Source organism: Pinus tabuliformis, chromosome Q (assembly GCF_031772625.1).
Source record: "Pinus tabuliformis cultivar Carrire ecotype Pingquan chromosome Q, CPIR1, whole genome shotgun sequence".
NCBI classification, from domain to species: domain Eukaryota; kingdom Viridiplantae; phylum Streptophyta; class Pinopsida; order Pinales; family Pinaceae; genus Pinus; species Pinus tabuliformis.
The window spans coordinates 148,620,305-148,642,123 of NC_142296.1; positions in this window are offsets into that span (position 1 = coordinate 148,620,305).

The following is a 21,819-nucleotide window of genomic DNA, read 5'->3' on the forward strand; positions in this document are numbered from 1 at the left end:
TAGGAATATGATGATATGTAATGTAATCAAAATTTCTCTCCAGTAGACAAATACATAGATATATTCTTAATATCTGAGGGTTTCTTGTGGAATATTTCTTGTTGAGTTGAAGGACGACAAGTTGTGAATCAAGGTTGACAACCAATTCCCAAGGTCAAGAAAGATATTTTATGACAACAATTCGATAACTGCGTTATACTCAGTGATGTTATTAGTTGTTCGACCTAGACAAATACCTTGAAGATCAATCAAGTCACCATGGGGGTCATAAATGGCCCAAGCAACAAATGATAGATTCTAGGTACTATAGCAAGCACCATCAGTGAAACCAATGTGAGGAGACACTGACATCTACAAAGAAGGAAGAAACATAATAAGCAAGAAATATTATTGCAAAACAACACACCAAACCACACTGTAAAGAAATGAATAACACACTATGGTACAAAAGCAGCCATGCAAGATGACCTAAGGATAGTACCTTTTGAGATAAAGCCCATTAAGGGGTTTGTCTAAGGGATTGCCCTCATAATCAATAAGCTCATAGGCCCCTTTCTATAACACATGTTTAACAATGTAGGGCCCATGCCACATGGGTTCGAACTTTCTTTGCCCCAACTTATCATTAGCTTGATCATACAGAAGAACCAAATCGCCTTCGAAAAAAGTTCGAGGAGAGATAGACTGATCAAAATGGGATTTGACCCGCTTTCTGTATGCTTTTATGACCAAAGCAACAAGATGGAGAGTCTCATCTAGTTGTTCTAGGTACAAGAGGTGCTCTTCCTGAGGTGAGGTTTCAGGGAGAAGTTTGAAAGCTAGCTTGAGGGATGGAATTTTGCACTCAATCGGTAAAGTTTCTTCCAGATCGTAGACTAGCTGGAACAATGTGAATCCAATTGTGTCCTCAGTCAAGGTTTGATAAGCCCACATAGCTGAAAATAGCCACAGAGCTGAAAATAGCATGAGATGCCAATTTTACTTGTGCATCCCAATAGTGCGCTGAGGAATTGTAACAAAGACGTTTTTCACAACTTCAACTTGGCCATTGACCTGAGGGTAATACGAGGTTGAGCCATCGTGGCACAAACCTAATCTGGAAGTCAGCTCAGCCATCATGTAATCTTGAAAATGGGAGCCATGGTCGATGATAATGGCCTGAGGCACTCCAAACCTAGAAATAACGAGATTGAATAGAAATTGAGTTGTCGTTTTATCGTCCATATAGTATGTAGGCATTGCTTCAGCCCATTTGGTGAAATAGTCCACAACAACGATAATATACCCACTCCCCCCAACTAAACGAGGGTTACAAGTCATATATTCGATGACCCATTTTGAAAAAGGACCAATGGTAATAATGGGGTGTAGGTGAGTAGGTGGGGCAGGCATCTTGTGCTGATAAATTTGGCACTCATGGCACTTGTGAAGAACAAGGATGCAATCCTTGAAGATAGAGGGCCAAAAATAACTAGTGCGAAGGATTCTTTGAGGAGTAGCATATCTAGATAGGTGACCGCCACATGCACTAGAATGGAAATCATTCAAGACTCTCTCAGCCTCCTCGAGGGTGAGACAATGAAAAATAATTGAATCGACACCGATGTGGTATAAAGTATCTCCAATGATACAGTAGGGTTGGGATTGATGCCGAATGTGTTAGTGATCATCCTTGGTCAATGCAAACTGGAAAGTAGAAGTGTGGAGATATATTATGATATCACCATACCAGGGGTCGAGAGTGCTAATTAAGAAAAGAGGCTCGTTCAGGAGTTGCTCATCGGCACCAGAAGGAAGAGAAGCAGAGGGAAGGGAGAAAATTAACTTAGTGAAGATGTGTGATTTATTAGAGTTGGCAGTAGTGAACACCAAATCGAATTCTTGGAGGATGAAAATCCACTTCGAATACTTGCCCCCTAGCAACTAATGAGTCAGGATGTAGGCCATGGGGTTGCATTTCAAAATCATGGTGGTAGTGCAGAGTAGAATGTAATGCCGAATGCGTTGAACAACTTGTATGATAGCCAAAGACAAATTCTAGACATGAGCATAACGCGCTTTAGTGTTGAGGAGGTTGTGACTGAGGTAATAAATAACATGTTCATTGCCTTCATCATGGTCCTGTACTAGCACCATAGCGATGGTACTAGAGGTTGCAACTAGATAAAGGAAGTAATCACGATGATAGTTCGGGGGGTGTAGCAAAGGAGCATTGATGAGGATAGCCTTCAAGTCATCAAAATACTTTTGGGAAACCTCATCCCAAACAAACGGCGTTCCTTGCTTTAGGAACCAAGTAAACCCTGAAGCGAGCTCAAAATAGTTTGGTATGAAATGACAAAGGAAATTTACTTTTCCCTGCAGACTCTGCAGTTGATGCAATGCAGATGGAGGGGGTAAATTAACTATGGCCTCGACTTTAAGAGGATTAAGGTGAATGCCTTCTTTCGAAATGATAAAGCTGAGGAGTCATTCAGATTCAATGCAAAAGACACATTTATGCGGATTCAACTGAATGTTGTAGTGTCTACAGTGAAGAATTTTTTTTCAAAATATGATCAAGGTGATCATGGCATTTACGAAAATGAGTGAGGAGATTATCCAAGTAAGATTGAATGATGTTTCAAATGTCATGGAATGCATAAGACATCTCTCTCTAAAATGTGGCCCCAACATTATTAAGGCCAAAAAGGAGCTTTCTTTATGCGAAGGTGCCCCACAGATAGATAAAGTTTGTCTTATCTTGATCAACCAACGCAATGTTAATATGGTTGTAACTAGAAAAACTGTCCATAAAGGAAAAGAATTCACTCCCAACACATTCATCAATGATCTGGTCAATGAAGGGAGTGGGGTAATTATCCTTAGGACAGGCATGATTGAGATCATGATAATCGACACAAATGTGAATAATGCCTTGTTTCTTTGTCACTAGTACGATATTCGACACCCAATCTGTAAGAGCGATTGGATAAATAAATCCAGCTTTCAGAAGTTTTTCAAACTCACCCTTAATGGCGGCTACTTTTCTAGGGTGCACTCGACGAAGCCATTGGAAAATGGGCTTCGCATTAGGATAAGTTGGAATCTCATGCACGACTATACTTGGGTCAATGCCGGGCATTTCTTCATATGACCATGCAAAAACATCCCAGAACTCTTGGAACAAATGATTATAGAGCTTGATCTCTTCTGCAGAACAAGTTACCTCGGTATGGATATTTTCAACGACACCACGTTTGACAGAAACATCAATTGGCATCATTTGGGTAATGTTATCCATGTTCCCTTCTGACCAAACTTCATGATTCATGATAGGGATCTTAAGTGGTAGGGACGAGAGGTAAGAAGAAAACTCCTTGAGGAAAGTAGACATGACCATCAGTCTACGCAAGAATGAGGAATGATGATGAGTGTCATTCCAAGGTACTTCCTCCAAAGACATTACTTCCATGATACTCTCATTAGAAAGAAAAGTCTCCGCTAAGGGATCAGGGGATTCTGAAGAACCAAGCCATGAGGATTGAGAATACGCATTGAGGTATGTTCTTGAAACATGATGATCAGAGGATACTAAAGGCAAAGACGAACAATTTCCACATAATCAATTTTGACGGGACTTAACAACGGAACCTTGCCCCATGTATCAATAAGATCTGATGAAGTAATGACCCAAGGATTAGACTTGACCGAAATCATGTTGACAGAGGAAAAATGAGGAGGTGGGAGCAGAAAAATTCCCATCAAGGCAGGATCTTTAAAGAGTATTGCCCTCTGTTATACAGAATTTATGTCTATGGATAAGTATATCTTCCCTAAGTGGGTAGTTTCACTTAGAACAACTAAAGTAAAGATGTTTAACCTTTTCCTACAATAAATAGATAAGATAAAGAACCTACTTGTGATCCTTTACTTCCTTTTATCTCCTTTGAGTTTCTCCTGTCGTTCCCACTCAAACTGAATTCACTCAATTGGTACCTGCCAACATAAAGAGAAGATGACAACAATCAAAGCATATGATCTATTTATTGTAAAAAAATCGAATTGACAACATTTGAATATATAGTCATCATAGATATAGACACAAGTATTGGAAAAGGAATAAACAAATTTATTGATTGATAGAAGGAGAAGTTACACCCAATGTGGTTCGATCTTGTGTCACTCATCTAGCTTAGTCCAAGCCCTCATCACACCAATAAAAACATCAATCCAGTAGCATAACATTACTTTGACATTGATTTCAAGTCTCTAAAGTAACAATATTTCTGTATAATATCCAAGCTCCTTGGTTCTATGATGGGAGGCCAATTTATAGATGAATGCAAGTGGTTTTATCATTAATATGGAATTGAATGGTTTTCTATAATTGGATGATTACTTTCCATGTTCAAAGGGATGAGAGGATAGAGGATTAGATGATCCAAGGCTATCCTAAATCAAGCTCATATTGATAGGATAAGAGATGGTTCCTTCTAGAAGTCTCTAGAAAGGAGGAATATACTCATGATCCAATGAACATTTCAAGGATTCTTGCCCAGTGCAGGCTTGAGTGGGCTTAGGTGCTCTAGAAAGGAGGAATATACTCAAGATCCAATGAACATTTCAAGGATTCTCGCCTAGCATAGGCTTGAGTAAGCTTAGGAGCTTTGCAATGCAGCCTTGAATGGGGTTACCTGCTCTACAGAGCACTTACCCCTAACTAGGGGTGTGCTGGTGACCCAAGGAAGCAATTTAGCAAGGTTTGAAGTCAAGAAACTCTCATGGATGAAAGCACTCAATGAGGTGGGATGTTTAGGGCATGTAGCAACTAAATTAGGGTTTGATAGACCCTGTTTACACTGATCTGATCATTGAGAGTAATGTGCCCAAATAGACTTGTAAGAGCTGCCCCCTAAAGCATGAAGTCAAAAAAGATAATGTTGAGTGATATGCTTTATGATGTGATGAGGAGGATTTGAAGCAGATGGTGACCTGCATCAATTACAATACATAATATCATGATATATTTGAATTTTTCATGAATTTTTAAGGGAAGGCATACCCATGCTCAACATACAAAATTTTCATCACATGTACATAAATCAGATAGTCGTCTACAGATATATACCCATGATAAGATGACCATATCTGTAAAGACATCGTACAGATGATTTAGTACTCTCTTGAAGTCATAGCCTGAATGGATGAAACTGGATCCGGGGTCCTCTATCTCATCCAATAGTTTGCTCAAGTACGAGTCTAACCATGTAAAAATGTGATCTGAAGTCAAACATGGGAAGACACTTTCTGATTACCAATCAATGATGTAAGCTATTAACAGACACAAGAGAAATCACCAATAATGATAATGATTATCAAGGTACTATAGTACATTCTGCATGGTGTGAATAGATGTTTTGATGGTGAACACCATACAACGTATTTCGGTTGAAGGCCTATGATGTCAACCTATCGTCAGAAGTGAGAAACTTGCCATTGATGTATGCAAGACTCAAGGTACTAGAAGGGTGTTTCTAAGTCATCTCTATGGATAATGTGCTGTTGTCATCAAGAAGTGACTCATCGTAGGAGGACCTTGATGTATCCACCATCAATGACATGAAACAAGTGTAATTATTTTAAAGACAAAATATGACTGATGACACAATGTTTAGGAATGGTGGTCATGAAAATGAAGGTTTATGAGTATTGCAAAGGATGAGGTTTACTGAGTGACCTCTCTTGAACATGTCGGCGACACTGAATGAATTGGTAGCATTGACCCAAAACCAAAGTGATGGATGGTGTGATAGACCATAGGTATGATAACCATCAAGCAGATAACCTAACCCAAATAATCACAGAGATGAAGTGAAAGTGTCATGTTCAAGAGCGACTTGCTACCATAAAGTGATTTATCCATTTTCCCACTTTCCCTAGTCATTGCTGACTAGTACCTCTTTATTTTTTAACAAGCTTGAGGAGGATAACATATGCTTGATGTATACTTCTACCCTTCGGGTGAATCCATCGCTATGTGATGTTTTAATGAGTCTAGCGAAGGTGAAACTCAGTCTTGTCATGATGGACAATTTTTTCGCTATTTTATGCTTTAACGAGTTTAACAACAATGAGAACTTGGTCCTTTTCATGTTTAGAGAGATTGAAAAGGGACAAAAAGAAAACTCCACAAGTTATTTTTCGTAAATTTGTCTCTCAAGTCCGAAAAAGCATAAAATAATACAAGAGAGAACGTATTGACCATGTCTAATCAACATATTCCTTTTTCGTAAGTAATCTATCTCAGTCTAGAAAAGGGTTAGACTTATATAGAGTGGATGTCATTTCCAATCCATTTATGAGCTGAAAAGGACAAGCACTAGACAATCGTTTCATATTTTGAGTTTGAAAAGAGCTGAAAGAGGACTCTAGGGGGCTTCCTTTTTTGATGTTTAACAGAGCTTGAAAAGGAGATAAAAGTATGCTCTCTGGTAAAAAGTACATCTTACAATCATGCAAATCAAATTCACTATGTTAGTTGTAAACCTGCTCAAGGAACCACCAAATGGATTAAACATACCTATTTCATTGGTAAAAATAGGTAAAAACTATAGTTTATTCATTTAATGAACATGGAATAACCATAAAACAAGAATTTACCAATTCATTTTACCATTTAACATTTACCATTTAGTTTTGTGCTCTGAACTAGTTTTTTACTTCAAACTTCAGCAGTTGATTGCAGGAGATTTTGTGGATAATTTTTCGTGCCATCAGGACCAGATAGGAGATATACCTCTTCTCTTTCATTTAAGGTCATTCTTTTTCAATTTTAGGCAAAACTTTTAGGGTTTTGGGGTCCCTAGGGTAAATATATCACGCCCTCAGATCAACACACCCTTATGCATCGAAAATGACACTGCAAAGCAGTCAAACAGAAGGAAAACTGCTCTGCATCGTACTGTCTAAGGATTAGGGGTGTGTTGGGCACAGTTTAGAAATTTGATTCATCATTTATACCCAAAAATCTTCAGTTTTTTTCATGAAATGGATCCTAACTAAGCATATGGTGTGATTTCAGACTTTGATCAGATTAGAATGGCTATCACATGGTGTGAAAGAGAACATGAAGAATAGGATATGGTTGCCCTAAATGATCCTAGTATTGTTCAGGCCCTTAGAGATTGTGGGTTACTCAAATGTTTCAGGTTATCTGGGATGAGGCAACAGTTAGAACTATTTCGGTTCTTAGATCATTCATGGGATCCAGTGGAATAGGTTTTTCACATAGGGGACAAAGTGCTCCCCTATATTGATCAATGATATTTACTTTCTCACAGGATTACCGAGAAACAGTGCCCCCATTTCTCTTTCAGGTTCTGCCCATGGAGGTGAATCACTGAGGGATTGCATTCAACAATTCTGCCAGCTAGGTACATAGCCCAGCAAAGATGGAAAGATAAACATCAGGGATGTTTGTGATTTGCCCTTGCGAACAATCATTTTCAAGTCTATCGTAAAGTTGGCAGGTAGTGTGACACTTCATGTCACAAATAGATCATACATGCAGTATGCGCTCAAGTGTGTCGAGCCAACTATGTTCAACTAGTGTGAGGCAATATTGTCTTTGATGAAAGGGCAACTGACTAAAGTAAAAATGGGTAAGGGGAATAATTTCAGCTATGGATCGATCTTGATCACTTTTACCTTGGAGAGAATTCCATTGATGCAACCTCAGCATGTGACACTAAGTTTAGCTGGTCCTAGATATCCACAGATGCAAAGATGGGTAGAGTTGATGGCTAGACATGTTGGTCAGTCATCAATCTCATTTTCTACTGCATTATTCAGTTGGCTCCATCAACAACATATTGTCATAGAGGAGCATCCATATGTAGGGATGAATTTCCTTAGAGATCCAGATTTGAGATTACCAGTGGGTGCTCAATGGGGTGCTATAGGTAAATTTTTTTGACCATGTATTTTTTTTTTTTTTAGTTTTTACATGTTTTTGTGTTTTTTTATGTTTCCAAGCTTAAAATAAAAATGTTCTCATGTATACAGATGTTGTTATTATTTGACCAATGGGTCATCAACAGGAGGTGGGTGAACCAACAGGGAGAAATGTCGGAAGAGAAGTTCTCCAGGATTTAGATCTGATCGAGACATTGGCAGAGTTGCAGCATCATATAGAGTGTTTAACCCTCAGTATACCAGATGTTCATATCGAGGAGTTACTAATGAGACTACAACGCCATTCTATTGGTGTACCTAGTCGTTGGATGAGGCTATTGTGCATGATAGCTCAGGCAGTGACCTGTTATCATGAGCATCATTAGATCTACTTAGGATGATTTACTGTATGCATTTTGAGGTTTTGAGGTCAGATGACAAACATGTCTTTGACACAAATTTTGAAAAAAATTTGAACATCAATCTATTCTACTTTCAGTGTTTTTGTATGGTTATGTGTAATCCTATTCAACTATTGATGTGAATTGAAAATTTACTCTTTATATATGTCGTAAATGTCTGTTTAACACATAATTTGCTAACGAATCATTCGATGTGTTAGAGTTTGTGGAAATGTGTTGTTATTGAATGTAATCGAAATGTATTTCCAAGAGATGAACTCTAAGGAATATACGATGAATAGTTGGATTCCAGATGGTATAAACATTTGTAAGTTGTAGTACGACAAGTTGTCAATCTAGCCTAATGATGATTCGGTGAATTCCAAGTGAAATGGAATCAAAGAGGGGTTCAATCAATGCATTATACTTAGCGATATTGTTTGTAGAACAACCAATACAAATCAAAGAATATATACAGTGTTTTTACTATGCACAATCAAGCATAGTAACGTTTAGGATACAACTCATTTCGGGGCCGTGACAATGGAATTCCATCATAATCAACCAAATCGTAAGCGCCTTTTGCCAAAAAACACTTGATAATGTAGGGGCCCATCCATAATGGTTCAAATTTTCTTGTTCCTAATTTATCGTCTTCCTGGTCATAAAGCAAGACCAGGTCTTCTTCTGAGAATATGCGAGGCTTGACATTGCAGTCATATTGCACCTTATTTCATTTCTTATGTGTTACATTGGCCAATGCAGCTTCACGACATGTTTCATCTAGATGGATGAGTTCTAAGAAACGTGCTTCTTCATCAAAAGTGTCAGGTAAGAAGTCAATTGTGAGTTTTAGTGATGAAATCTCACATTGTATTAGCAATATTTCCTCAAGACCATACACCAATTGGAAAGGTGTGAATCCGGTTGTGTTTCTTACCAAGGTTCACTAAGCCCATAAAGCTAAGTACAGGATCAAATGCCAGTTTCATTTGTGAACTCATATCATTCGTTGAGGCATTATCTTAAGGACTTTGTTGATGGCTTCAACTTGTCCATTATCCTATGGATAATAAGGAGTAGAACTATCATGTGAGAGTCCTAACTTGGTAGTTAATTTAGTCATCATGTGATTGTGAAAATGTGAATCAAGATCTGTAACTATAGCTTGTGGTAAACCAAACCGTGCAACCACATGGTTGAAGAAAAAAATTGCAGCTGTCTCACCCCTGTTGTTTAACATAGGCATCGCCTCAGACCATTTCATAAAAGAGTCAACAACGACAATAATATACCCATGCACCTGACCGAGTGAGGTTTACATGTCATGAAATCAGTGCCCCTTTTTGCAAATGGTCCAACAACGACAACAGGATGTATTGGTGTAAGTGGTAATCAAGTTTTACGGTAAAAAATCTGGCATGCATGACAACTTCTGACAGCAGTAATGTAATCGTTAAATATGGTAGGCCAAAAGTAACCAGCATGAAAATTTTTCTATGTGGTAGCATAACCAGATGATTGTACACCGCAAGCACTAGAATGGTAATCATTAGAACTTTCTCAGCTTCCTCATGTGTGAGGCACCTATGAAAAATCATATCGATACCGCGACGGTAAAGGGTGTCACCAATGATTAGATAATCTTTGGCTTGATATCGAATACGTTGTTGTTGCAAGCGAGAGGTATTAGACCAGAAATTTTGGGTTTGGAGATAGATCAGTATATCTCCATACCAAGGGTCATATTACAAGATCAGAAATAGAGGCTCATCCGAAATTGATGGTTCCATTATTGAGTCGATGGCGGTAGAGGGAAGGTCGCAAAGAATCTCGGAAAAAACTAAAGAATTCTTTGACTTGGATTTGATGAATTCCAAATCAAATTCCTGCAAAATGATGATCCATTTTGAATATCTGCCCCCCAGCAATTGACATGACAAGATGTATGTCATAGGGTTGCAATTTGAAATGACAGTGGTCTTTCGGAGCAAGATATAATGGCGAAATATCTGTATAGCTTGAACTGAGGCCAAAACTAGCTTCTCCACGTAAGAATACTTAACTTCCATATCATTGAGATTACAACTCAAATAATAGATCGAATGTTTAATCCCGTATTCTTATTGGACTAAGACCATAACAATGGTTGTATCTACAGTGGTGAGATAAAGGAAATAGTCATTCTGATAATTAGGGAAATACATTAATGACACTCGAATCAGGGTATCTTTGAGAGCATCAAAAGAAGCTTGTGTAGCCTGGTCCCAATGGAAGGCAATTCCCTTTTTCAAAAGATGAGTAAATCCTTAAGCCATTTCAGCATAGTTGGGAATGAATCTCCTTAGAAAGTTAGCCTTCCCTTGGAGTCTCTGTAACTGAAGTAAATTGGAAGGTGTTGGCAGATCAAGAATTGCCTTAACCTTCAAGGGGTCGAATCGAAGTCCTTATTTTGACACTACAAAACCAAAAAAATGACCAGAACCAACATAAAGCACACATTTATGTGGATTGAGTCGAATTTTATAGTGTCGGAACCATAAAAAGATGGCCCTCAAATGTTACGGGTGATCAGCCCATTTCCATGAATGAGAGGGTAAGTCATCTAGATAGGGTTGAATGATGTGTTTGATGTCATGGAAGGCATAATTCATTTCCCTATGAAAAGTTACCCTAGCGTTCTTCAAACCAAAAGGGAGTTTCCTATATGCGAATGTGCCCTAGGGACAAATAAAGGCAGTTTTAGATTAGTCTTCTGGGTGGATATTGATCTGATTATAGCTAGAAAATACATCCATAAATGAAAATATTTCACATCTGGCACATTCATAAATTATCTAGTTGATAAATGGAGTGGGATAGTTGTCTTTTGGACAAGCATGATTAAGATCCCTATAATCAACACACGTATTGTTCCTTGTTTCTTTATGACAGGAATAATATTGGAAACCTAATTGGTAAGAGGAATGGGGTATATGAAACCAGCATGCAAAAGTTTTTCAACCTCTACTTTTATGGCAAGAACCTTCTTCGGATGAACAGGACGGAGGCGCTGTCGTACTGGCTTGACATCACGATACATTTTAATCTCGTGTTCAATTATACTAAAATCAATACTTGGCAATTCCTCACTTGACAAAGAAAATATATCATGTAATTCATGAAAAAGAGCACAGTAAGTTTCAAGTTCTGATGGAGAACAAGATTTGCCAACATCGATGTTTTCTACAATTCCAGGTTTGGTCGAAATATTGATTGAAATTGTTTCTTCGGTATTCGATAAGTTTCGTTCAGAATCGATTGTGTCTATAAATATAGAATTTGAAAGGAAATCAATGCTTGAAGGGTGAATTAGTTCATTTGGAATATCTTTATGTGAAGTGGAAGATGGGATTGATGATGATTATCTTCCCATGGTTCTTATTCTATCATCTTTGATTGGATGACTCCTTCATCAGTAGAAAATGTACGTGAAAAAGGATTATAAGAAGTACCATATTCTAACGAACAATCAACCCATACAATCGGTGATGATGGATTTGGATTTGCTGTGCAAGGCAAAAATATTGATTTCTATGTGAGCTTAATTGAGCTTAGTGGCATGGTTTCTTTGCACATATCAACTTCAGAATTATTGGAAATATTCCATGAGTTAGATGAAGTGGAAGATATCATGTTATAGGTCTCAACTTTTGCAACTTCCGCCATTTCTGATGGTGACGGTAGTGAAAAGGTTGATCCAGGTGGATGTTGGTGGCCACCCACCTATCCCACTTGGACCCCCACAACTGTCTCTTTCAGTTTTTCAGTTTCCTTAATTATAGAGTAGTTTACTATTTTTAGCAGTTTTTCGGGTCCTAAACTTTCGGAGCCATTTTGAGGCCCTAAACGACGTTTTTTGGGAAATCTACTGCCAGCGGTATTTTTAATAAAAATTGTCTCTTTCGTAATAGTCCACGGAGAGATCTTTCCAACGGGCTATCATGTGCATCAAACGGAGATAATACGACCAATTCGTGACCCCGGGAAGTTGGCTGTCCAACTCACCCCAAAATGGGGCCCACAATATGGCTTTTCATCTTCTAGGGTTAGGTTTTGGAATGTGAAGGGTTTTCCATTGTTTCTCAATAATAAATAGGCCTTCCAGCCTCAATGTAAACATAGTTCGGAACAGTTCAGAGGCATGTAGCCGACACATCTCTTCTCAGAGATAAGCTACCATCGCCCTAGCTGGGTTATTTCTATTTCTATTTGTAAGCATATTTCAGTATTTCCCATTAATGAAATGAAGTATTATTTCCGCTGCATATCTATCTTTATGGTTATCTCTATATTTTATTGCGTTCCTATTTAAATCTGGATTAGTGGTATCAGAGCGGTCTACTTTTTTCTCTGTTTTTCTTTGCATTTCCCCAACGAGGTCGGGATATAAGGAGTTAGGGCTTGAATTGGTCGAACCTTTGCAAGACCAGCCTCGCAAATCTCGAAGACCTCCCATGGCGGATGAGAAGAAAGACGAGGGGGCAGGAGATCCTATCAGAATCTTGCTCGAAGAAGCCCTCGAGTGGCAAAGGAACGTGATGATGGATAGTTTTGCGCAGATCCTTCAGTGGCTACCCAGAGGTGACGCATCGGCTTCCAACAGCTAATCTGGAAACGCCACAGCGTTTAAGGTAAAAGTTAATTTTGAAATCCCCATCTTCGAGGGTCAAATAGATGCAGATGGTGTAGATAAATGGTTAAATTTGCTAGATGGGTATTTTTCTGTTCATGAATTTTCAAGTCGGGAAAAGATTGTTTTCGCTCTTCTCAAAGCAGCCCCCCACATCAAGGACTGGTGGGAAACATACTGTGAGTAGAAGGATGAAAGTACAGGCTCACTGTTTTTAGCCGCCCCCACTTGGAATGACTTCCGGGATGCCATCAAGGAGCAGTACTACCTTGTCAAAAGCTATGAGGACAAATACATCAACTAGACCACACTGTGGTAGGGACGAGACTAAGATGTGCCAGAGTTCACAAATATTTTTCATACCCTTCACACACAGTTGGGTATCAAAGATTTTGAGCTGCATCTGGTACTCAAATACCGCGGCTGCCTACATAGATACATCTAGGAAGAGATGGAGTTCTTGAACATCTCCTCACTCGGCACAGCGTACTGATACGCTGTCAAAATCGAGAAAAAGTTCAAACAGAAGAAGCAAGACTTTGGATCTGCAAATCCGAAGCCCAAAGGACAAAGCTAAGGTGGGGTGACCCAAGACAACCCCTCGAGGCTGCAAGAAAACAACAACACCACAAAGCCGAGGAAGGACACAGGAAAGTGGTGTGAGTTCCACAAGAGTCCCACTCATAACACAAGTGAGTGTCAAATCAAGCAGTCGCTGGTGGCCGAGTTGAAGGCTTCTGAATCAGATGCATGTTTCGACTCTAAGCTAGAACCCGACAAGGGGGACGACAAAGCGAAGCAAATCATTGATGCAGATCCTAGTGCCACTGTTGCCATTGCCAAGATCCAGAAGAATGAGCTTGAAGAGCCAAAGGAGGGGGAACGTCTTTTCCACTCACAGATGTGGGTGAAGGGTTTGCCGCTGCAATTCATTGTCGACAGTGGCAGCCAAAAGAACCACGTTTCAGCAGAGGCCGTGAAGCGGTTGGGCCTACCAACTATGCCACACCCACAACCGTACGGTATCGGGTGGATTCACGAAGGACGAGATCAAAAAATGTTCGCCAGCAGTGTCGCCTTCCCTACAACATCAAGCTATTCACAGATGAGGTATTGTGTGATGTTACACCTCTGGATGTTTGTGATGTACTATTAGGCCAGCCATACTTGTGGAGGCGACATGCTGTGTATGAGTCAAGACCTCGCGCTGTCATTATTTCTTTGGATAATTCATTATACAGGATACCAGGGGTAGCTCCACCTACCGCCACCTCTTTTATCACTGCTAAGAAAGGAAGCAAGCTCATCGCACAGACTAGGAAATTTATTTTCTATCTGGTTCGCTCCTGAAGTAAGGGGAAGATCGTTGCTACATCCATGACCCCCACAAAGGGTTCCTCCATGCAGCAGCAACAACATAGGGATACAGTCATGAAAAAACACAGGTACAACTTCTCCTTACCCAAAGGGGTACCACACAAATTTCAGGTGGGCGACAGAGTTTGGTTACATCTGCAGAGAGAACGCCTTACCAGAACCCATCGGAAACTCAGACCACTTTGACATGGTCCTCACACCAGTAACAAGGCTGTGGGCAACAATGCTTTGAAGCACAACATTCCTCCATTCCTTCGCTTGCACCAATTGTTCAATGTGGACCATCGCCAACCATGCTTCCCACCATTTCTGGACACATCAAAGATTGCAAAACAGCTCACCAGAGACCCAGCTCACCAGAAGCTTCCTCATCTCAAGGAGGAACTCAACGTAATGGGGACCATTGCTTCCTAAGGGGAGAGGAATGATCCAGGTGGATGTTGGTGCCCACCCACCTATCCCACTTGGACCCCCACAACTATCTCTTTCAGTTTTTTAGTTTCCTTAATTATATCGGAGTTTACTATTTTTAGCAGCTTTCGGGTCCTAAACTTCTGGAGCCGTTTTGAGGCCCTAAACGACGTTTTTTGGGAAATCTACCGCGAGCGATTGTTTTTATAAAAGTCATATTTTTCTTCGTAGTCCACGGAGAGATCTTTCCAATGGGCTATCATGCGCGTCAAACGGAGATAATACGACCAATTCGTGACCCCGGGAAGTTGGCTGTCCAACTCACCCCAAAACGGGGCCCACAATTTGGCGTTTCATCTTCTAGGGTTAGGTTTTGGAATGTGAAGGGTTTTCCATTGTTTCTCAATAATAAATAGGCATTCGAGCCTATTGTAAACACAGTTCAGAACAGTTCAGAGGCATGTAGCCGACACATCTCTTCTCAGAGATAAGCTACCATCGCCCTAGCTGGGTTATTTCTATTTCTATTTGTAAGCATATTTCAGTATTTCCCATTAAGGAAATGAAGTATTATTTCCACTGCATATCTGTATTTATGGTTATCTCTATATTTTATTGCGTTCCTATTTAAATCTGTATAAGTGGTATCAGAGCGGTCTGCTTTTTTCTCTGTTTTTCTTTGCACGTCCCCAACGAGGTCGGGATATAAGGAGTTAGGGCTTGAAATTGTCGAACCTTTGCAAGACCAGCCTCGCAAATCTCGACGACCTCCCATGGCGGATGAAAAGAAAGACGAGGGGGCAGGAGATCCTATCAGAATCTTGCTCGAAGAAGCCCTCGAGTAGCAAAGGAACGCGATGATGGATAGCTTTGCGCAGATCCTTCAGCGGCTACCCAAAGGTGACGCATCGGCTTCCAACAGCTAATTTGGAAACGCCACACCATTTAAGGTACAAGTTAAGTTTGAAATCCCCATCTCTGAGGGTCAAATAGACGCAGATGTCGTAGATAAATGGTTAAATCTGCTAGATGGGTATTTTTCTGTTCATGAATTTTCAAGTCGAGAAAAGATTGTTTTCGCTCTTCTCAAAGCAGCCCCTCACGTCAAGGACTGGTGGGAAACATACTGCGAGCAGAAGGATGAAAGTACAGGCTCACTATTTTCAGCCGCCCCCACTTGGAATGACTTTCGGGATGCCATCAAGGAGCAGTACTACCCTGTCAAAAACTATGAGGACAAATACGTCAAATGGACCACACTGAGGCATGGACGAGACTAAGATGTGCCAAAGTTCACAAATATTTTTCATACCCTTCGCACACAGTTGGGTATCAAATATTCTAAGCTGCATCTGGTACTCAAATACAGCGGCTGCCTACACAGATACATCCAGGAAGAGATGGAGTTCTTGAACATCTCCTCACTCGGCACAGCATATCGATACGCTATCAAAATCGAGCAAAAGTTCAAACAGAAGAAGCGAGACTTTGGATCTGCGAATCCGAAGCCCAAAGGAGAAAGCCAAGGTGGGGTGACCCAAGATAACCCCTCGAGGCTGCAAGAAAATAACAACACCACGAAGCCGAAGAAGGACACAGGAAAGTGGTGTGAGTTCCACAAGAGTCTCACTCATAACACAAGTGAGTGTCGGACCAAGCAGTCGCTGGTGGCCGAGTTGAAGGATTTCGAATCAGATGCATGTTCCGACTCTGAGCCAGAACCCGATAAGGGGGACGACAAAGGGAAGTAAAATCATTGATGCAGATCCTAGTGCCACTATTGCCACTGCCAAGATCCAGAAGAATGAGCCCGACGAGCCAGAGGAGGGGGAACGTCTTTTCCACTCACAGATGTGGGTGAAGGGTTTGCCGCTGCAATTCATTGTCGACATTGGCAGCCAAAAGAGCCTCGTTTTTGCAGAGGCCGTGAAGCGGTTGGGCCTACCAACTACGCCACGCCCACAACCGTATGGTATCGGGTGGCTTCACGAAGGACGAGATCTCAAAGTTCGTCAGCAGTGACGCCTTCCCTACAGCATCAAGCCCTTCACAGATGAGGTATTGTGTGATGTTAGACCTCTGGATGTTTGTGATATACTATTAGGCCAGCCATACTTGTGGAGGCAACATGTTGTGTATGAGTCAAGGCCTCGCGCTGTCATTATTTCTTTGGATAATTCATTATACAGGATACCAAAGGTAGCTCCACCTACTGCCACCTCTTTGATCACTGCTAAGAAAGGCAGCAAAGCTCATCTCACAGACTAGGAAATTTATTTTCTATCTGTTTCGATCCCGAAGTAAGGGGAAGATCGTTGCTACATCCATGACCCCCGCAAAGGGTTCCTCCACACAGCAGCAGCAACATAGGGATACAGTCATGACAGAAAACAGGAACAACTTCTCCTTACCCAAAGGGGTACCACACAAGTTTCAGGTGGGTGACAAAGTTTGGTTACATCTGCAGAGAGAACGCCTTACCAGAACCCATCAGAAACTCAGACCACTTCGACATGGTCCTTACACCAGTAACAAGGTTGTGGGCAACAATGCTTTGAAGCACAACATTCCTCCATTCCTTAACTTGCACAAATTGTTCAATGTGGACTAGTGCCGACCATGCTTCCCATCATTTCTTGACACATCAGAGATTGCAGAACAGCTCACCAGAGACCCAGCTTAGCGGAAGCTTCCTCATCTCAAGGAGTAACTCAACGCAATGGGGACCATTGTTTCCTAAGTGGGGAGGAATGATCCAGGTGGATGTTGGTGGCCACCCACCTATCCCACTTGGACCCCCACAATTGTCTCTTTCAGTTTTTCAGTTTCCTTAATTATAGCGCAGTTTACTATTTTTAGCAGTTTCTCGGGTCCTAAACTTCCGGAGCCGTTTTGAGGCCCTAAACGACGTTTTTCGGGAAATCTACCACCATCGATTAATTTGATAAAAATCATCTTTTTCGTCGTAGTCCACGGACAGATATTTCCAACGGGCTATCATGCGCGTCAAACGGAGATAATACGACCAATTCGTGACCTCGGGAAGTTGGCTGTCCAACTCACCCCAAAACGGGGCCCACAATTTGGTGTTTCATCTTATAGGGTTAGGTTTTGGAATGTGAAGGGTTTTCCATTGTTTCTCAATAATAAATGGGCCTTCGAGCCTCATTGTAAGCACAGTTCAGAACAGTTCAGAGGCATGTAGCCGACACATCTCTTCTCAGAGATAAGCTACCATCGCCCTAGCTGGGTTATTTCTATTTCTATTTGTAAGCATATTACAGTATTCCCATTAATGAAATGAAGTATTATTTCCGCTGCATATCTGTCTTTACGGTTATCTCTATATTTTATTGCTTTCCTATTTAAATCCGGATCAGTGGTATCAGAGCGATCTGCTTTTTTCTCTGTTTTTCTTTACATGTCCCCAACGAGGTTGGGATATAAGGAGTTAGGGCTTGAATTGGTCGAACCTTTGCAAGACCAGCCTCGCAAATCTCGACGACCTCCCATGGCGGATGAGAAGAAAGACGAGGGGGTAGGAGATCCTATCAGAATCTTGTTCGAAGAAGCCCTCAAGCATCAAAGGAACGTGATGATGGATAGCTTTGCGCAGATCCTTCAGTGGCTACCCATAGGTGACGCATCGACTTCCAACAGCTAATCTGGAAACGCCACAACGTTTAAGTTACAACTTAATTTTGAAATCCCCATCTTCGAGGGTCAAATAGACGCAGATGGCATAGATAAATGGTTAAATCTGCTAGATGGGTATTTTTCTGTTCATGAATTTTCAAGTCGGGAAAAGATTGTTTCGCTCTTCTCAAAGCAACCCCCCACGTCAAGGACTGGTGGGAAACATACTGCGAGCAGAAGGATGAAAGTACAGGCTCACTGTTTTTAGCCACCCCCACTTGGAATGACTTTTGGGATGCCATCAAGGAGCAGTACTACCCTGTCAAAAGCTATGAGGATAAATACATCAAATGGACCACACTGCGGCAGGGACGAGACTAAGATGTGCCAGAGTTCACAAATATTTTTCATACCCTTCACACACAGTTGGGTATCAAATATTTTGAGCTGCATCTGGTACTCAAATACCATGGTTGCCTACACAGATACATCCAGGAAGAGATGGAGTTCTTGAACATCTCCTCACTCGGCACAGCATACCGATACGCTCTCAAAATCGAGCAAAAGTTCAAACAGAAGAAGCGAGACTTTGGATCTGCAAATCCAAAGCCCAAAGGACAAAGCGAAGGTGGGGTGACCCAAGACAACCCCTCGAAGCTGCAAGAAAAGAACAACACCGCGAAGCCGAAGAAGGACACAGGAAAGTGGTGTGAGTTCCACAAGAGTCCCACTCATAACACAAGTGAGCGTCGGACCAAGCAGTCGCTGGTGGCCAAGTTGAAGGCTTCCGAATCAGATGCATGTTCCAACTCTGAACGAGAACCCGACAAGGGGGGCGGCAAAGGGAAGCAAATCATTGATGCAGATCCTAGTGCCACTGTTGCCGCTGCCAAGATCCAGAAGAATGAACCCGAAGAGCCAGAGGAGGGGGAACGTCCTTTCCACTCACAGATGTGGGTGAAGGGTTCACCGTTGCAATTCATTGTCGACAGTTGCAGCCAAAGAACCTCGTTTCAGTAGAGGCCGTGAAGCGGTTGGGCCTACCAACTACGCCACACCCACAATCGTACGATATCGGGTGGCTTCACAAAGGATGAGATCTCAAAGTTCGCCAGAAATGCTACCTTCCCTACAGCATCAAGCCCTTCACAGATGAGGTATTGTGTGATGTTACACCTCTGGATGTTTGTGATGTACTAATAGGCCAGCCATACTTGTGGAGGCGACATGCTGTGTATGAGTCAAGGCCTCGTGCTGTCATTATTTCTTTGGATAATTCATTATACAGGATACCAGAGGTAGCTCCACCTATCGCCACCTCTTTGATCACTGCTAAGAAAGGCAGCAAGCTCATCTCATAGACTAGGAAATTTATTTTCTATCTGGTTCGCTCCCGAAGTAAGGGGAAGATCGTTGCTACATCCATGAACCCCGCAAAGGTTCCTCCAAGCAGCAGCAGCAACATAGGGATACTGTCATGACAGAACACAAGAACAACTTCTCCTTACCCAAAGGGGTACCACAGAAGTTTCATGTGGGCGACAAAGTTTGATTACATCTGCAGAGAGAACGCCTTACCAGAACCCATCAGAAACTCAGACCACTTCAACATGGTCCTTACACTAGTAACAAGGTTGTGGGCAACAATGCTTTGAATCACAACATTCCTTCATTCCTTCGCTTGCACCAATTGTTCAATGTGGACCATCGCCGACCATGCTTCCCACCATTTCTGGACACATCAGAGATTGCAGAACAGCTCAGCAGAGACCCAGCTCAGCAGAAGCTTCCTCATCTCAAGGAGGAACTCAACGCAATGGGGACCATTGCTTCTTAAGGGGGGAGGAATGATCCAGGTGGATGTTGGTGGCCACTCACCTATCCCACTTGGACCCCACAACTGTCTCTTTTAGTTTTTCAGCTTCCTTAATTATAGAGCAGTTTACTATTTTTAGCAGTTTTTCGGGTCCTAAACTTCCGGAGCCATTTTGAGGCCCTAAACGACGTTTTTTGGGAAATCTACTGCCAGCGGTATTTTTGATAAAAATCGTCTCTTTCGTAATAGTCCACGGAGAGATCTTTCCAACGGGCTATCATGTGCATCAAACGGAGATAATACGACCAATTCGTGACCCCGGGAAGTTGGCTATCCAACTCACCCCAAAATGGGGCCCACAATATGGCTTTTCATCTTCTAGGGTTAGGTTTTGGAATGTGAAGGGTTTTCCATTGTTTCTCAATAATAAATAGGCCTTCCAGCCTCAATGTAAACATAGTTCGGAACAGTTCAGAGGCATGTAGCCGACACATCTCTTCTCAGAGATAAGCTACCATCGCCCTAGCTGGGTTATTTCTATTTCTATTTGTAAGCATATTTCAGTATTTCCCATTAATGAAATGAAGTATTATTTCCGTTGCATATCTATCTTTATGGTTATCTCTATATTTTATTGCGTTCCTATTTAAATCCGGATCAGTGGTATCAGAGCGGTCTACTTGTTTCTCTGTTTTTCTTTGCATGTCCCCAACGAGGTCAGAATATAAGGAGTTAGGGCTTGAATTGGTCGAACCTTTGCAAGACCAGCCTCGCAAATATCGACGACCTCCCATGGCCGACGAGAAGAAAGACGAGGGGGCAGGAGATCCTATCAGAATCTTGCTCGAAGAAGCCCTCGAGCGGCAAAGGAACGCGATGATGGATAGCTTTGCGCAGATCCTTCAGTGGCTACCCAAAGGTGACGCATCGGCTTCCAACAACTAATCTGGAAACGCCACACCGTTTAAGGTTCAACTTAATTTTGAAATCCCCATCTTCGAGGGTCAAATAGATGCAGATGGCATAGATAAATGGTTAAATCTGCTAGATGGGTATTTTTATGTTCATGAATTTTCAAGTCAGGAAAATATTGTTTTCGCTCTAATCAAAGCAGCCCCCCACGTCAAGGACTGGTGGGAAACATACTTCGAGCAGAAGGATGAAAGTACAGGCTCACTGTTTTCAGCCGCCCCCACTTGGAATGACTTCCGGGATGCCATCAAGGAGCAGTACTACGCTGTCAAAAGCTATGAGGCCAAATATATAAAATGGACCAAACTGCGGCAGGGACGAGACTAAGATGTGCCAGAGTTCACAAATATTTTTCTTACCCTTCGCACACAGTTGGGCATCAAAGATTCTGAGCTGCATCTGGTACTGAAATACCGAGGCTGCCTACACAGATACATCCAGGAAGAGATGGAGTTCTTGAACATCTCCTCACTCGGCACAACATACCGATACGCTGTCAAAATCGAGCAAAAGTTCAAACAGAAGAAGCGAGACTTTGGATCTGCGAATCCGAAGCCCAAAGGACAAAGCCAAGGTGGGGTGACCCAAGATAACCCCTC